Source organism: Vespula vulgaris, chromosome 1 (genome assembly GCF_905475345.1).
Source record: "Vespula vulgaris chromosome 1, iyVesVulg1.1, whole genome shotgun sequence".
In the NCBI taxonomy this organism is placed as follows: domain Eukaryota; kingdom Metazoa; phylum Arthropoda; class Insecta; order Hymenoptera; family Vespidae; genus Vespula; species Vespula vulgaris.
Window position 1 is genome coordinate 2,174,354 of NC_066586.1, and position 14,720 is coordinate 2,189,073.

The 14,720-nt window shown below is 41.4% G+C and overlaps 1 long non-coding RNA gene across 1 annotated transcript; it reads left to right on the forward strand.

The window, feature by feature from the left end:
- Nucleotides 1-380: 380 nt before the first annotated feature.
- On the forward strand, nt 381-2,419 carry LOC127069790 (uncharacterized). Its single transcript, XR_007783724.1, has 3 exons — nt 381-1,234; nt 1,912-1,953; nt 2,103-2,419. It is a non-coding gene; the product is annotated as an uncharacterized LOC127069790 (long non-coding RNA).
- Nucleotides 2,420-14,720: the final 12,301 nt, after the last annotated feature.

The following is a 14,720-nucleotide window of genomic DNA, read 5'->3' on the forward strand; positions in this document are numbered from 1 at the left end:
GCGTATAACGTTGCAGCTTTGTGAGGCCGTTAAACCGTAAGCGGATTGCGTTGGCTGTTCATTAAATTAAGTAATTAATATTGGGAATGACCGTACGATAGTATACATCGCACGGCTCCGTTTAAATGCAAGCGATCTTCGTATCACGGTGGATGGCTTTCTACGGGATCGAAAGCAGCGATCGTGTAATTACACTCGAGTGAATCGAGTAATCGTGCGGAGTGCTTACCAATAGAATAATTTTCAAGAGAAAAAAATTTTACGTTTAGAAGATTGATAGAAATTTTTGTAACGAAATTTTGTAAGAAAAGAATTTTTCGACGTACGACGATCGACGATCTCGAAAGTTTACAGGTAATTTACTTTCCTCTATTTGCGAAGGAACATTAAGGAAAAAAGAGATTCGATTAGACGAATCGCGGAAAGTCGATAAACGGAGTGGTCGATCAGCTCGTTTAGTTGACCGCGCATCGATCGTCTCGACTCCTAATTATCCGCACTACGACCACACGTCAGATTTGTGTTTGTTATTTATTTATCATTCCTCCTGCATATTCCACGCGACGCGAGTAAACAAGTGCCGAAAGGCAAACATTCTCTAGTTAAGCGTACGGTCCACGGGGAAGAGGGACTAAGGGTCAGAATCAGTCTGCGTTAATGCCAGATGCATGCTTTGCTAGAAATTTTCTCTCTTTGTATCTCGTTCTTTTTTCTTTTCTTTTCTTTCCTTTTTTTTCTCTATTCGTCCTTTATCCCATCGATCCTTCCGACTTTCTACGAACTTTTAACAATCTAACGATTTAAGAATAGGAAGGATATTTTTATGTAAGAACTTTCGCGCTATAAACCTTAAGAACTCGAGTATCAAACGACGTGACCTTTCTAGCGATCAACAGACATGATATTCGAATGTAGATAATAGATGTAATATGCATAAAAAGAGAAAATAGAAAAGAAAGAAAGAAAGGAAAGAAGGAAGGAAGGAAGGAAGGAAGAAAGAAAGACATCTGGAAGTTGGAAGTAATAGAAAACGGACTTGTCCGCATACCCGTCCGTATTCGTTAGAAGGAAACGGATTGAATTGGATTGTTCCGACGATTCTTCAAAAAGCCAGCGTCTCTTTATAAGGGGAGTATAAAAATTCTATTCCCTCTTGTTTTATCTTGGAGGGCTGCAAGAGAAGAAGGAAACGGGATCTCCTTTTCTTCATGAATATAGGAAAGAAGAAAGGGAGGTAGGTCTAACGAAAGTTTACGGCGAAGGACGAAGCTATTTCTCTCTCTTTCTTTCTCTCTCTCTTTCTCTTTCTCTCTCTCACTTTTTCTCTCTCTTCCTCCCGAGACAGCAGAGTAGACGTTGAAGTGGATACGGATCGCGCGTGGTCGGACAAAACGTCGAGAATTCCCGACGTCTCTCGCGTTCGAGCCTTTTGTTCGTGAAAATATCGCGAATTAACCGCCGGCGACGGAACGAGCGCGAGCGGAATGCAAACGAAGGATAAAAGAAAGGTTGGGCCTACGTAACAATAAAGTCGTTTACTCGCTTCTGAATCGTTGTTACAACGTCAACTTCACTGGAGAGTAGTCGGCGCCACGCTAATTCGAATCCCAGTGGAATCGCTCGCGCCAAACGTAAAAGCGTAACAGTCTCGCGTCTGGGAGACTCTTTCTTTCTTTATTTTGTTCTTTCTTCTTTTTTTTTGTTCTCTCGCTCTCTCGCTCTCTCTTTCTCTCTCTCTCTCTCTCTCTCTCTCTCTCTGTCTCGTCTCGTCTCGTATAATTAAGTTTCCTTTTTTATTTTTACTTTGTTTCGCTTCGCTTAATATCCTTTTTTTTCTCTTCTTTTTTTATTTTTTATTTTTGTTTTCTCTTTTTTAAACTTTTCTTACTTATATTTATAGTTTTTTTATAGATCGACATGAAGGAAGTAGCAGCAAAAGTAATAAGGAGTAAGGTACGCTCCGTTATTACCTACTACTAGCCATTTCTTTTTCTATTTTCTTTTCATTTTGTTTTTTCCATTTCTTCGTATTTTCCAAGAATTATATTACGATGGATCGCAATAAGAAATTGCACGCTGTATTTCAATGCGATGTTTAACAGGTGGAGTCGTAAGAAGAGAAGGAAAACAAAACAGGAATGGGTCGGGGGAAGCTCGCTAGAGACGGTATACGAAAATGGTCCGACTGGTGCAAGCTGTTGCGGAGGAAAGTTTTTCGCGCGAAAACTGGAAAGAACTTTCGTCTACCACTTTAAATCGAAACAGCAGTCGAAGAAGAAGTTACACGAACACGGGTACACGGAGAAATGCTTGGAAGAAAATCTACGAAAAGTGCGAGAGATTGAGAGATCCCCTTTTGCTGGCAGCAACTTCGTTCGAGCTTGAAGCTTAGTTTAACTCGTTAATTTCGCGGCTACGCATACAAATCGACGTTACACTCGAGGAGTACTTTCGCGTTCGTTTATTTTCTTTTTTGTCTTTCTTTTTTTTTCTCTCCCTACCTCCCCCCCCCCTCTCTCTCTCTCTCTCTCTCTTCACCGTTCCTTTTTTCTCCCTTTTCCTTTTCCTTTTCTTCTTCTACCTTTTTTTCTTTTGTATTTTCCTTTTTCCTATTTCTCTTTCGGAACGAAGTAATATCTCGTCGATAGTAGCTGTCAGTAAATCTAGCTTATTACAGAAAATTCTTGGAGCTTTTAATCCAACGTTTCGAGTAGTACTTTTCTACGGTAGATTCGTCTAATGCGACGAGACAAATTCGCTCGAACGAATCCTTTCGTTGAAAGGACGAACGCGTTCTCGCTTTTTATAGTTTTAAATGAAAATATCCGACGAAAGAAAGAGAAAGAGAAAAGGAGAGAGAGAGAGAGAGAAGGAAAGAAAGTGTCTTACATTCGTAGAACTAGGATGTTCGCGCGGAATAGTAGTCCAACTATCTAAAAGTTTTTGGAACGTTATCGAAGTACCTTGAAAAGAATCCTTGTGGTATAAAACGACTGTAACTTTTTTTCCCCTTTTGAGACTTTTTCAGCTTCTCTCCTTCAATTCACCCTTTCATCGCCATCTCCGGTGAGCTTTTCTAATTAGTTGTTCAATTATCGATGTAATTATCTATAAACAAACGAACGATCGTTAAATTCTTAAAACTATCCCTTAACTTTCTCACGATTTCCTTGGAGATCTTAAAACTTGCTGTATCGATTAATCGCACAAAACTTTCACCGCTTTGTTACAGTGAACGAAATAATCCAATTAGCCAATTGTTCTATGATAAAAGAACAAAGATTTATGTTAGATTGAAATGCTTTATACGATTAATTTATAAAATATAATTGAATAATAATTATATTTATAAAGATTTCTTATTGTTTCAAGTTCAAACTATTCTTTTACGAAACGATAAATATGTAAAATATCATAGTATAATTCACATTAAAATTCAATAATCAATATAAATATTACAAAGGATTACAAATCGATTATAATTAAAAGAAACGTATATTTTACAATCTCGAATAGACGTTCTCTTTTTTTCTTTCTTTCTTCCTCTTTTTTCTTTTCAAAGATCAGTCTCCATCATGTTTCTTACTACAATTTTCAACGACGACGGAGAATATTCCATCGAATGCGACTTCTCGAGTCATTATCTCGGCGAGTATTCGGCGAATATTCACGTTGGTTAACGTGGCTTTAATCACGACTACCTAAGCGAGGAAAAGGGTGGTAAATTGAAATAAGAAGAAGACGACGAGGACGACGAAGACGACGAAGACGACAAAGAAGTAGAAGAAGAAGAAGGATGAAGAATTATTATAAATGAGAGAAAGAGAGAAAGGATCGCTCTTTATTTTCGTTTGCAACTAGTTTGAAGGATTTTGAAAAGGGATTTTAATAAACAAAAGGAAAAACAATCGAATGACTATGAAAGCTTCGACGATCGGAAAGAGAAAAAGAGAAAGAAAGAGAAACAGAGAGAGAGAGAGAGAGAGAGAGAGAGAGAGGAAGAAAGAGAGAAAGAAAGAGAAAGTAGAAATAAGGCTCGTTGGCGTGACCGAGGATGGTAGTGCTTAAGTTATCCACGGAGTAAGGTCGAAGTGGCGGCTTTGCGGTCGTAAGTAGTTGCCAGGAAAGTCGTACGTCAGAGTCCCAAAGCCGACTTGTCTTCCTTCTCCACGCGTTCTAGTTTATTGCAGAGACCTCGTCGCGTAGCTGCTTCTTCCTTTATTTCCGTCCTCGAAGAAGCTAAGGCGACCCTGCGCACGGGTCTCTCTCTTTCTCTTTCTCTTTCTCTCTCTCTCTCTCTCTTCTCTACCTCTCTCTTTCTCTCTTTCTTTCTCTTCCTCTTTCTCTTTCTCTTTCTCTCTCTCTCTCTTTTAACGCCACCTTCGCCTATCTCTTGCAACTTTGCCTGCTACACGCTACGTTCGTGTACCTACGTACCTACGTCGCTACCTTACATAAAAGGGAGTCGAGCGATAAAGTAGCGAGATTAACTTTCGAAACGGCCAGCTCTTCTTCTCTAACGAAGCATTTCTAGTCAATATGCAAGTATTAAATATCATTTTCGAAGAAAGACACAGAAAGAGAGAGAGAGAGAGTTATTCCGTTGAATTTATGAACAATTTTCTATTCCAATACAATGAGAGAAAGTTCTGATAATAAAAATGGACTTATCTTTTCGTTTCATTATTCATTCCCTTTGATTATCTGCTCTTTCTCTATCTCTCTCTTTCCCTCTCTTTTTCTTTTTCTTCAAAAATCTTCCTTATTTTAAGGACGGGTGAATACCGTGGAAAGGATGATGAAAGTAGTTACAAAGCTTGATTATCAGACGGTTTAGAATGAAATATTTTCTCGTCCATCGAGCTGTTCTCTTAATTAAAGCGATCGTAGTACCGTAAAATGTGGTAAAGACGGAGTGTCCCTAGTAGGTTAGCGCGTTCAGAGAAGTGTTTGCGCACTAGTGCTGACACAAAGGCCGTCAGTTTGTAGACCTGCTTCGACCCTTAACCATCGACCTATCTCTCTCTCTCTCTCTCCTTCCCTCCCTCTCTCTCTCTCTCTCTCTCCTTCCCTCCCTCTCTCTCTCTCTCTTTTGCGTGGATGCGCGGGATTCTCAGAAAATGGGATTCTATCCTACCTCGAGTTCGTCGTGCCATTTTATTCGTCGAACCACCGTGGGAACGTCGACCTGTCGTTATCACCGTTGTCTTTAATGTTCCTCTCTCCAATATGTTCCATCTCTCTCTCTCTCTCTCTCTCTCTCTCTCTCTCTATTTCTTTATCTCTCTTTTTCTCTCTAGTTCACTCTCCAAGAAAAAAGAAAAGTTTTTTTTAAATCAAGAACCACAATAAAATGGTTGCTTGCTTTGGAAGACGCATGACAATCGATCGATCGATCGGTCGGCCGATTGGTTGATCGGTCGGTCGGTCAATCGATCGATCGATCAATCGATCGATCTCTCGTTTTCAAGAGAGTGAAACAACTCGTTCGGTATCTCGGTCACGCTCTGCATTCTACGTTCCCAATCGAGTCCAAAGTCCGAGACGACGAAACTGCTACCGCTATGTCCGCGATCGAGGTCCCAGGATGCCTTCGGCCCGACGTTATGGGCCAGTTATTACGAGCGGCGTCGTGCGTGATTTCAAGATCGCTTGGAACGTGGCACGAGCGACGTCAAAAATGCCGCGAATCTCGCCGCCGAGAGTTCAGACCCTCCTAAATATCAAGAAAGAAAGAGAGAGAGAGAGAGAAAGAGAGAGAAAGAGAAAGAGAGAGAGAGAGAGACCGGATCGAGAGTTTAAGCCATTTCGTTCGACGTCCAACGACTTCATCGCTAATAGAGTCTTTCATTAACGGATCAGATAGCGATCCTGTATTTTGAAAGAGAGAAAGAGAGAGAGAAAAGGAGATAAAGAGAAGGAACATGTACACACGATATATATTCCAAAAGACTTTTCTAACGATAATGGAGCATTCCCTTTCCTTTATTTTATTATTTTACTAATTTTACATGGCCCATTATCGCTCGCCTTTAATTATCGAGTTTCGGATAAAGTTGGACCCGATGGCAAGTATGGAGCGGACATTGAATGTTCACCGATAGAACAGTAGGTAGGATACGCTAGTTAACGTATTAGAAGGAAACGATGAGGTCGCGAGACGTAATGGGTCTCTACACGGCGGATAAATTTGCCGAGGAAAGGACGACTTTGTCGGTTGGCATGGAAGCTCGGTTGCGTAATTACAGAGCACCCTGCGGGTTTCCCATTTCTAAGCTGTTTGACGGTAAATTAGGTAAGGTAAGCCCGATAGAAGACCGTCTTGTCGTTTCTATTACGACCATTCAATGACTTTGCCAGATGATCTTCTTTCTTTCTTTCTTTCTTTCTTTCGTATAAAGTAAACCTATTTCTACCATTCGATCTATACGATACGATAAAAAATACATTCTTGTAATTATCAAAGCGGACGAAGTCCTTCGTAGAGAATTGTTATTATCATCGAAATGAGTTTCGAGTTGATATAATGACTTTATCCTTGCTGAAAAAGACGATAATGTGAACGGTAATTATGTAACTTCGAGTTGATTCGATGGTTAATTAAAGTCGATTAATCGCATATCAGAATGCGCCGTTGAAAGAGTATCTATGTATATAACGACCACCGACATCCACGATTTCGGAATTCTATGCGGTCGGTTTTACGTGCGTCGACGTTCTCCTCCCAGTCTCCATCCACCCTACCTTCTCCCAGCCGCCCCCCCACCCTATCCCTCACCCACCGCCGAGTCAACGAGGGAAACTTTTTTTGTCTGGGATGCCGCGAGTTGACCGACGACTTTCTTCGTCGCATGCCAGGAATTTTCGGTAGGAGTCCTCTTCGAGAATCGAACGAGATGCTTTCGGGCAGTAAACTCTGATTAGTTTAGCCAAGTGGTTTAGTGGATCTACCGCGAAGACGCTTGGTGGTCCATAAAAATCCTCCGAAAAGTGGCCGTTCATTTGGCCATACGTGTTTCTTTCAAAATTCATCTATGGGAAATATGCAACACTTCTCTTTTGTTTGCTTCTTTTTTTACAAAAATCGTTAAGCTTGTCGCAGTATCAAAAGATCGTATTTTATTCGTAAAACACAATATACCCAATGGCAATTATCGTCGAAACGGAAAACATATTTTCTGCTTGGGGGAATTATTTAACTAAACGTCATGATTAAACACCAAGGTCCTCTTCGTCGTTATAATTTTATTGGCGTAAAACGATTTAATATGAATCTTCGATCTAAGTAATTTTATCTTCAACGAGATAAGGATAAAAAATATAAGGGAGTAATAATCCGAGAACGGATGGGAAATGAATTTTAAGTTGAATAGACACATCCCTCGAAGTACGACAGTGGGATCGTAACAAATGGAAGAGGAAGGAGAACGAAGATAGGAAAGAGGGGTAACTGTTGGATGACGGGGCATTCCGAAACAGCGTCAAACACACATAAAAAGCTCGTTGTAGCGGTGGTAATGTTAACGACAAGCCCGTAGCGTCGCGTCGTCGTTGACGACGTCGTAGTTCCTGGCGTCGTCGTCGTCGTCGTCGTCGTCGTCGTTGTCGCCGGCGTCGTCGGTGATAATAATTATAACCCAACAATAATGACCAGCAGAATAGCTGGCTAGAATCAGGAGAGTTCGTTTTATCGTTCCTCCTCCTTCTGCTTCTCCTCTTCCTCTCGATCGTCGTTGTCGTCGTCGTCGTCGTCGTCAACGTCTCCCTCTCTCGACTATAGGACCTTATAAAAAATTAACGACTTTCCGTATTTCCCCCCTCTTTCTCTCTCTCTCTCTCTCTCTCTCTCTCTCTCTTCTCTTGCGACGCGACGAGCAACCGACACTCCCCAAGTGTTTCACCACCGTACCATTCAAAAGGCACGCTCGACGTGTTCTCGTTCACTTTGCATTTTCGTCCTGGGCCACGTTTCCCTTTCGAGGATGCTCCCGTGTATTCACCTTTACTTCGTATAGTCTTAGTAGTAACAATACCACGACAACGACAAACCTACAAAATCGTCTATTTCGTGGCATCCTTCTTCCATCTCATTCTTCCTTATTTCGTCTCTTACGCGAATCTCATTCCTCTTTTCCTCAAGCTAACTGTTGCTACTGTTCTTGTTGTTGTTGTTGTTATTGCTACTGTTGCTGTTGCTGTTGCTGTTATTGTTGCTGCTGCTGTTCGCAAGGCTCTTTTCGCTTTTATCCGCCATTAATAGATGCCACTCGTCCTGAGGGAAGTGCGGTCTTGTTGCTTACGAACACGGCGTGAAACGTGCGTTAAATTATCGAGCACTCTCTTGGGTTTAATTACTTTTGTCCTGCTACAGACGAAACTTGAGACTACATTTTGTCGAGCTACTACTCTACCTATTTTCTTCTACCTTTCTCTCTCTCTCTCTCTCTCTCTCTCTCTCTCTCCCTTTCTCTTAACATTAATTCTAAATCTCCTTGTTTACCCTGGGATTTTACTTGAAATCGGATCGATGTCCTTTCGTCGAACAATAGATCGTCACGTAAATTCTTATACGATCAAAGAGTATAAGCTTTTTCATTATATTTTAAAAAAAAAAAAAAAAAAAAAAATAAAGTAAACTTACGAGATTTGTCCTTATTGGAAAAGACGACGTTTCTTTACGGAGTCGTGAAACGGATATCGTGGAAATTGTGTACAGATCGAGGGATGATCGAGTTGGAATTTAGAGAGAAAGAAAGAAAGAGAGAGAAATGTATCGAAGGACAGAGAAAGAAAGACGACATCGAAGCACGTTCTTTAAGTTTCTCGTAGAAGAACGAAATCATTGGCTTCCTTTTTCCAAGTATGTAACCATTCGCTAACGCGTGGCAGTCTCGATACTCGCTCGAATCCTCGAGCGAGCTTTAAAACTTGTGATAAGCCTCGTATAGGTGTTTTCCGAAGGAAGCGTCTTTCATGCTACAACTTTGCGCTTCGTCGTGCTTTCCTTGTGCAAACTTAAACGTTAAATTGCCACCGTCTACTACGCTAGCTTTCGAGTTTAATACTTTTACCGCTTCTAACATCTTCGCGATTAATCGTTGAAATTTCGACGTCGTAGGAGAAATTTCTCTTTTTTTTTTTAATCTTTTCTTTCTTTTTATACTCTTTACTTTCTTTCAGCCTCTGCAAATTCTGCCGCCCTCTTCCTCCACACTGCCTCGCTTCACCTTTTGATTTTCCGTTCCAGTCGATGTCAAGGGAATAAACGTTGTCTCGTGATAGTTTTTATTTTACAATGTATTTTAATATCAATTGCCAACGATAAAAATTCTTTTTTCGAATACATTACCTCGTAAAACAACGTATTTTTATTCGTTAAAAGATATTGGTATGATGTTTGACGATGGTGTTTGATATTGGTACGATATAAGTATGCCGTGTTTATTTTCTTTAAATTAATATTTTATCGAAAAGTAAAAGAAGAATATCGCAATGAATTTTTTTTTGTTCTATAAAAGCGAAAAATAACGTCGACGTTTAATCTTCTTCATTTGAGCATGAATCACCGACGACTTACTTACTTAGGTAGCTATTATTTTCGAAACGATTGTCAATGATCCGGAAAACGCACGGATTTTAGATGGCGGTCTAGAAATGAGGAAATAGTTGGTAATGATGGCTTCTTGGTAAAGATCTATAGTATAGATTCGAAACCACGGAGGAAGAAGAAAGGGAAAATGGAGCGTGGAAAAACAGAAGGGGCTGATCGGTTGCCATTGTGAGCTAGATAACTCGTTGTTCGTGAGAGAAAGAGGGAGAGAGAGAGAGAGAAAGAGAAAGGAAGAGAAAGAAAGAAAGAGAAAGAGAAAAAGAGGGAGAGAGAGAGAGAGGGAGAGAGAAAGATGGAGAGTTGTAGGAGAAAGAGAGAGAGAGAGAAAGAGAAGGTAGGAAGGAAACGAAGGGTAGGCGGCTCTTATCGGGCAATTCGGGATGAACTTTCTCGAGTCAGGACCGGAAGTTTGTTTCGCTATTTGCCGGCGTCTCGAGCGGAAGAGGCCAAGAAGGAAATTATTTGGAAGTTCGTTGATATCGGAATTGGGGTTTCGGAACTGAGACGTTGCTCGGCATACGGGACTTTCTTATAGGTAGTAGCTTCGTCCACGTGAAAGAGAACCAACCTTCGAACTGGCTTGCCCACGTAGAGAAAGGAGAGAATTTCGAAGCGTTCGGAAACTTTATCTCACGAATCGTAGCAGCATACTCTTCCATTCGCACTCTCTCTATCTCTCTCTCTTTCTACATTTATCTATCTGTTTTACTCTTTAGAAAATAAAACGTTTAAATAACCCGTCCGATTGTTTTTTCTTTCGATCAAGTTTTACTTCGAACGTTTCTCTCGTACCTTAACAAATTCTATTTCGCGACGTTCCATAAGACCAAGGATAGAAGATAACTAGAAGTAGAAACGCGTAGAGTTGGGCACGCTCGGTTTGTTAACGGAGAACTTTCTTGAAAATCATTCTTTTAATTTCCTCCTTTAGTTAGTTGTGCGCGCGAGATAGGGCAAAGAAAGTAGTCTTAATCCAACGTCCCAGAAACTTCGGAGTACGGCGAACAGTCACGATGAAAAATCGTTTATCGTTAAGGAGCGAAAGAAGAAACGTCGTGGCAGAAGTTGAAAAGAGATAAATCATAAACTAAAGGGGAAAAGAAAATTTATTAACCTCACGTAGCAGCAAAAACGTTATTAACTATCGTTGGATTTAGGATGAATTCGAAACTGAATGAGTTGCATCATTTATTTCTTAAGCTCGTTCTTCATCTTTCGAGAGGTCTTTTAACGAAGGAAATGTCTATCCTAGTCGTCAAAGTTTTCAAACGATGCTTTTCATTTATTTTCATTTCTATTCTAATTATCCCGCGTAATACCGTTCGTAGTTTAATATATCTACTATATTAACGGAACGATCTCTTTCGTCGCAAAGGCTTGTCACAATGGATGCAGCGAATACTTGGGGCCACAGGAACAATAACGACGGTTACAATGAAGTGTGAAATTAGTTCTGCGCATCAGTGGGTACGTGTCGCAATTCGGCATCGATTCGTGAGCCGCTCCCACGTAGTTTATTTCGTACGCATTCTTCCCCCATTATTATTTCATTCCTACCCTCTTTTCCTCTCTGCTCTCTGCTCTCTCTCTCTTTCTCTCTGTTGTATTCTGCTTTAGCAAACGACGTTTCCACTATCGACTTACGCTAATCGACTCTTAACTTCTGAAAAGATTCATTCAGTCTCACCGAGTGAGACGAACGAAATGCGAGAAAATAAAGGAGCAGAATGATATAAAGAGAAGGAAAGAAGGAAAATGAAAAAGCGCGAGAGAAAGAGAGAGAAAGAGAGAGAGAGAGGAAGAGGATTCCCGCGCGTTTCCCTCTTTGCGGGAAGTTTTCACCGAGGAGCATTTTTAAGACGGAAATTCGATGTACCGCGAAAGGCGGCGAAAGAACGTCGAAAGGACGTCGAAAGGACTCACCTAGACGAAGAAATCCTTAGCGCTTTAGCAGCTTTTCACGCTCCGCGTGCTTCGAGAAGCGGCGAAATATGCGGCGCTTCGCGGAAGCGAGAAATTGAATTTGCAAACTTCCACTTCTGGATACTCAGCGTTGGGTTGTCGGCCGAACGTAGTCGTGCCGCTTCCTTCCTTCCTTCCTTCCTTCCTTCATTTCTTCCTTCCTTTCTTCCTTCCTTTCTTCCTACCGTCCTTCCTTCATTTCTTCTTTCTTTCTTTACTTACTTTCTTTCCCCCCGCTTTTCTCTTTTTTCTATCTTTCTTTCCTACCTTTCTTCTTTCAAACCTACTTTACCTTCCTTCTTTTCTTCTCTCTATTATTCCTCCAATCTTCTTTCTTCCTTACGCTTCTACCAAGATTCGTACGTCGCAGGTGCGCCACGATGAAAATTCTTCCCCGGCAAATCGGCGTTCCACGCGATTCGTGGAAGAATCCGTAGGAAGCGAAGAACGTGAGAATTCGGAGCTTCAGAAGTAAGAGAAAAGAGAAGGGAGAGTATACGAGAGAGAAAGATAGAGATAGATATAGGTAGATAGAGATAGAGAGAGAGAGAAAGGTAGAAAGAGAGAATCGACGCTTCGAACTCTCGACTGCGTTTTAAGGGATTGGAAGCGAACGCAGGAGGAATAGGTAAACGAATAACTCCGCTTGGATGTATCCTACCCGTCGTCGTCTTCTTCTTCTTCTTCTCCTTCGTTGCCGCCTCCCGAAAGATCGTGGATTTCATCGGCATTCCAGTTGCGCCGCCTCCTCTTCTAACGGCGAAGATCACGTCGAATGGCGCGTCTCCCATTCTTTTTCGAGAACGCCCGAAGAATCGTCTAGCGTTCTAGCCGGCGAATACGACTTTGCGAATTTGCACCGGAAGTTGGTTAGGGGAACCTACTGAAATTCTCCTCCTTAAACGTTTAATTTTCTACTGAGAGAAATGCACCTATACTCGAGAGTACTACTCGAGAGAGTCCTAGAGATCTTTTATTCCTTCAATGCTCTCTAACGAATGCTATTTCATATTCGTTATTACATGGATTCTAATTGCGCCTTCTCCATCTTTTCTTTTCTTTTTTTTTCTTTCGACGTTTAATTAGTTCGATAACAAAGGAGAAAGGATTATAACGATAAATCCCTATTGGAAGGATTGAGAAATCAGAACTGGGAAACGCCATTAAAATTAGTATTATATATTGGACGATATAAATTTGTGAATCGGATTATATACCAATTAAGCGATTTTTTTGGCAAGCGATTTTTTTCTACCGGAATAAATCGTTCCCATTCGTATGTCCGTGTTCCGCATTAATATCAATTTTTGATACTCCTTCCTGTTCGATGAACGATTCAATTTTTGTGGTCTCGCGTTGCAGCGGTCCTTTTTTTCCCCTAGAGAAAGATTTATTTTTCCTTTTTTTTTCTTCCTATTTTTTCTTTTTTTTTTTATATATCTATTCATCCTACTCGACCAACTAAAAATCGACAACAGGTTTCAGGCGATCGATAGTTCACGACTGCTGATATTATTCTACGGTTTTATAAAAGAGCAACATCCATCATGCGGAAAGTATATTGCGCGTGTAAAAAGGAAAACGAACATTGCATTCCGCATTAGCATCGCCTTGTCTCTGTAGACATTCCCGTACGCATATATGCGCGATATTACGATGGGCCACGCTTCGTGTTTCCGTCGGGAAGAGCCTTTGTCAGTTGCGAAACATATGACAAAACTTTGCTTCGTTCATTTTCCTCGAATTTCCATAAAAATATTTTTCCAACGGATGGTTTCATCGTTATTTAACCATCCTCGCTTCGTTTCTATCGTCAAGTTTCTCTTCGTTCCCATAAGCAACGTTAATTACCTAAAGTTACGGAACGATCGAGTTACGTATTTTTGTATCGCATTATAGAATATTTTCATCCTGGAATGACGAATCGTACGAATCAGAATGCGTCTATAGTTTGACTCGATTTCCAAGTAGGATAAAAAGAGCAGCTCGTTGTTCCTAGAAAACGAAGCTGACCCGTGAGATCGGTACGGATATCGATACCGCCATAGATAGACGTATCGGGAGTAGCAGGAACGGTTAAAGTGTCGTACGCATTGCAGGTGGCAGCTGCACGGAATAACGTTCCTACGTGCGGCGAGCTATATGCGTGCACGTTCGGGCAAGAGCAATGCGATGTCTCTTGGTTGGAAGTAGAAAAGAGAGAGAAAGAGAGAGAGAGAGAGAGAGAGAGACGGAGAGAGAAAGAGACAGAGATGGAAACTGCCGGAAGGTAGGAGAGAAGGAAAGACGGACAATTGGACCGGCTGTCTCTACAAGGGCTTACCTCCTTGGCGCGATCTCCTTTCGTTGTCGTCGTAACAGAACTCCAACGTGTCGCGTAGATGCTACGTACATCGCACAGGGACGCAGACGAACGAAATTCCACGTTCGTACCGATCGTTAAAATGCAAGGGCGCAAAGATCACGTTCGAGCTGTTTGCAAAAGTACCGAATCTTTTTCCCACCTAAGAACGAACGACCGTCTTCGTTGGATACATCGCTGGGAAAACTCTAATTTAATTTAGCGCGAGCGAAGCACTTCGACTTTCTCAGGCTTTTCTGACGGATCGACGAAATCGTCGTGGAAGACGACAACTGAAATGAAATTTTCAAAGAAATGGTGAAGAGGAATGAGAGAGATCGAACGAATCGAACAAAGATGAGAGAAGGAAAACCAAACAAGAAGACAAAGCGAGACAGAGAGAGAGAGAGAGAGAGAGAGAGAGAGACAGAAAAAGAGTAAAGAAGAAGAAAACAAGTTGGCGAGAGTTTTCTCGTAATCGAGAGCTACTGCTAAATGATCATTAAGGATTTTAATCAAAGGCAAGTGGCATGGAACAAAGACTGTTACTAGAAAAGTTCTGGCATAAGATCCCAAGTCAGTGAGCACGCCGTGGTACCTCGATACCACCGATCCGAACCGTAAAAGGACATTTGTCGCTTTATATGGACGAATCGGCTACCAAATACATCTCGAGCCACAGGTAGAAAAACAAAAGGAGCCCCGACCGAGAGAGCCCGGCTCTCTCTTTCGTATTTCTCTCCCTCTCCTTTTCTTTTTCTCTCACCTGTAAGCGAGCTTCGTCTTTCTCCTCGCGTCATTGCTCGC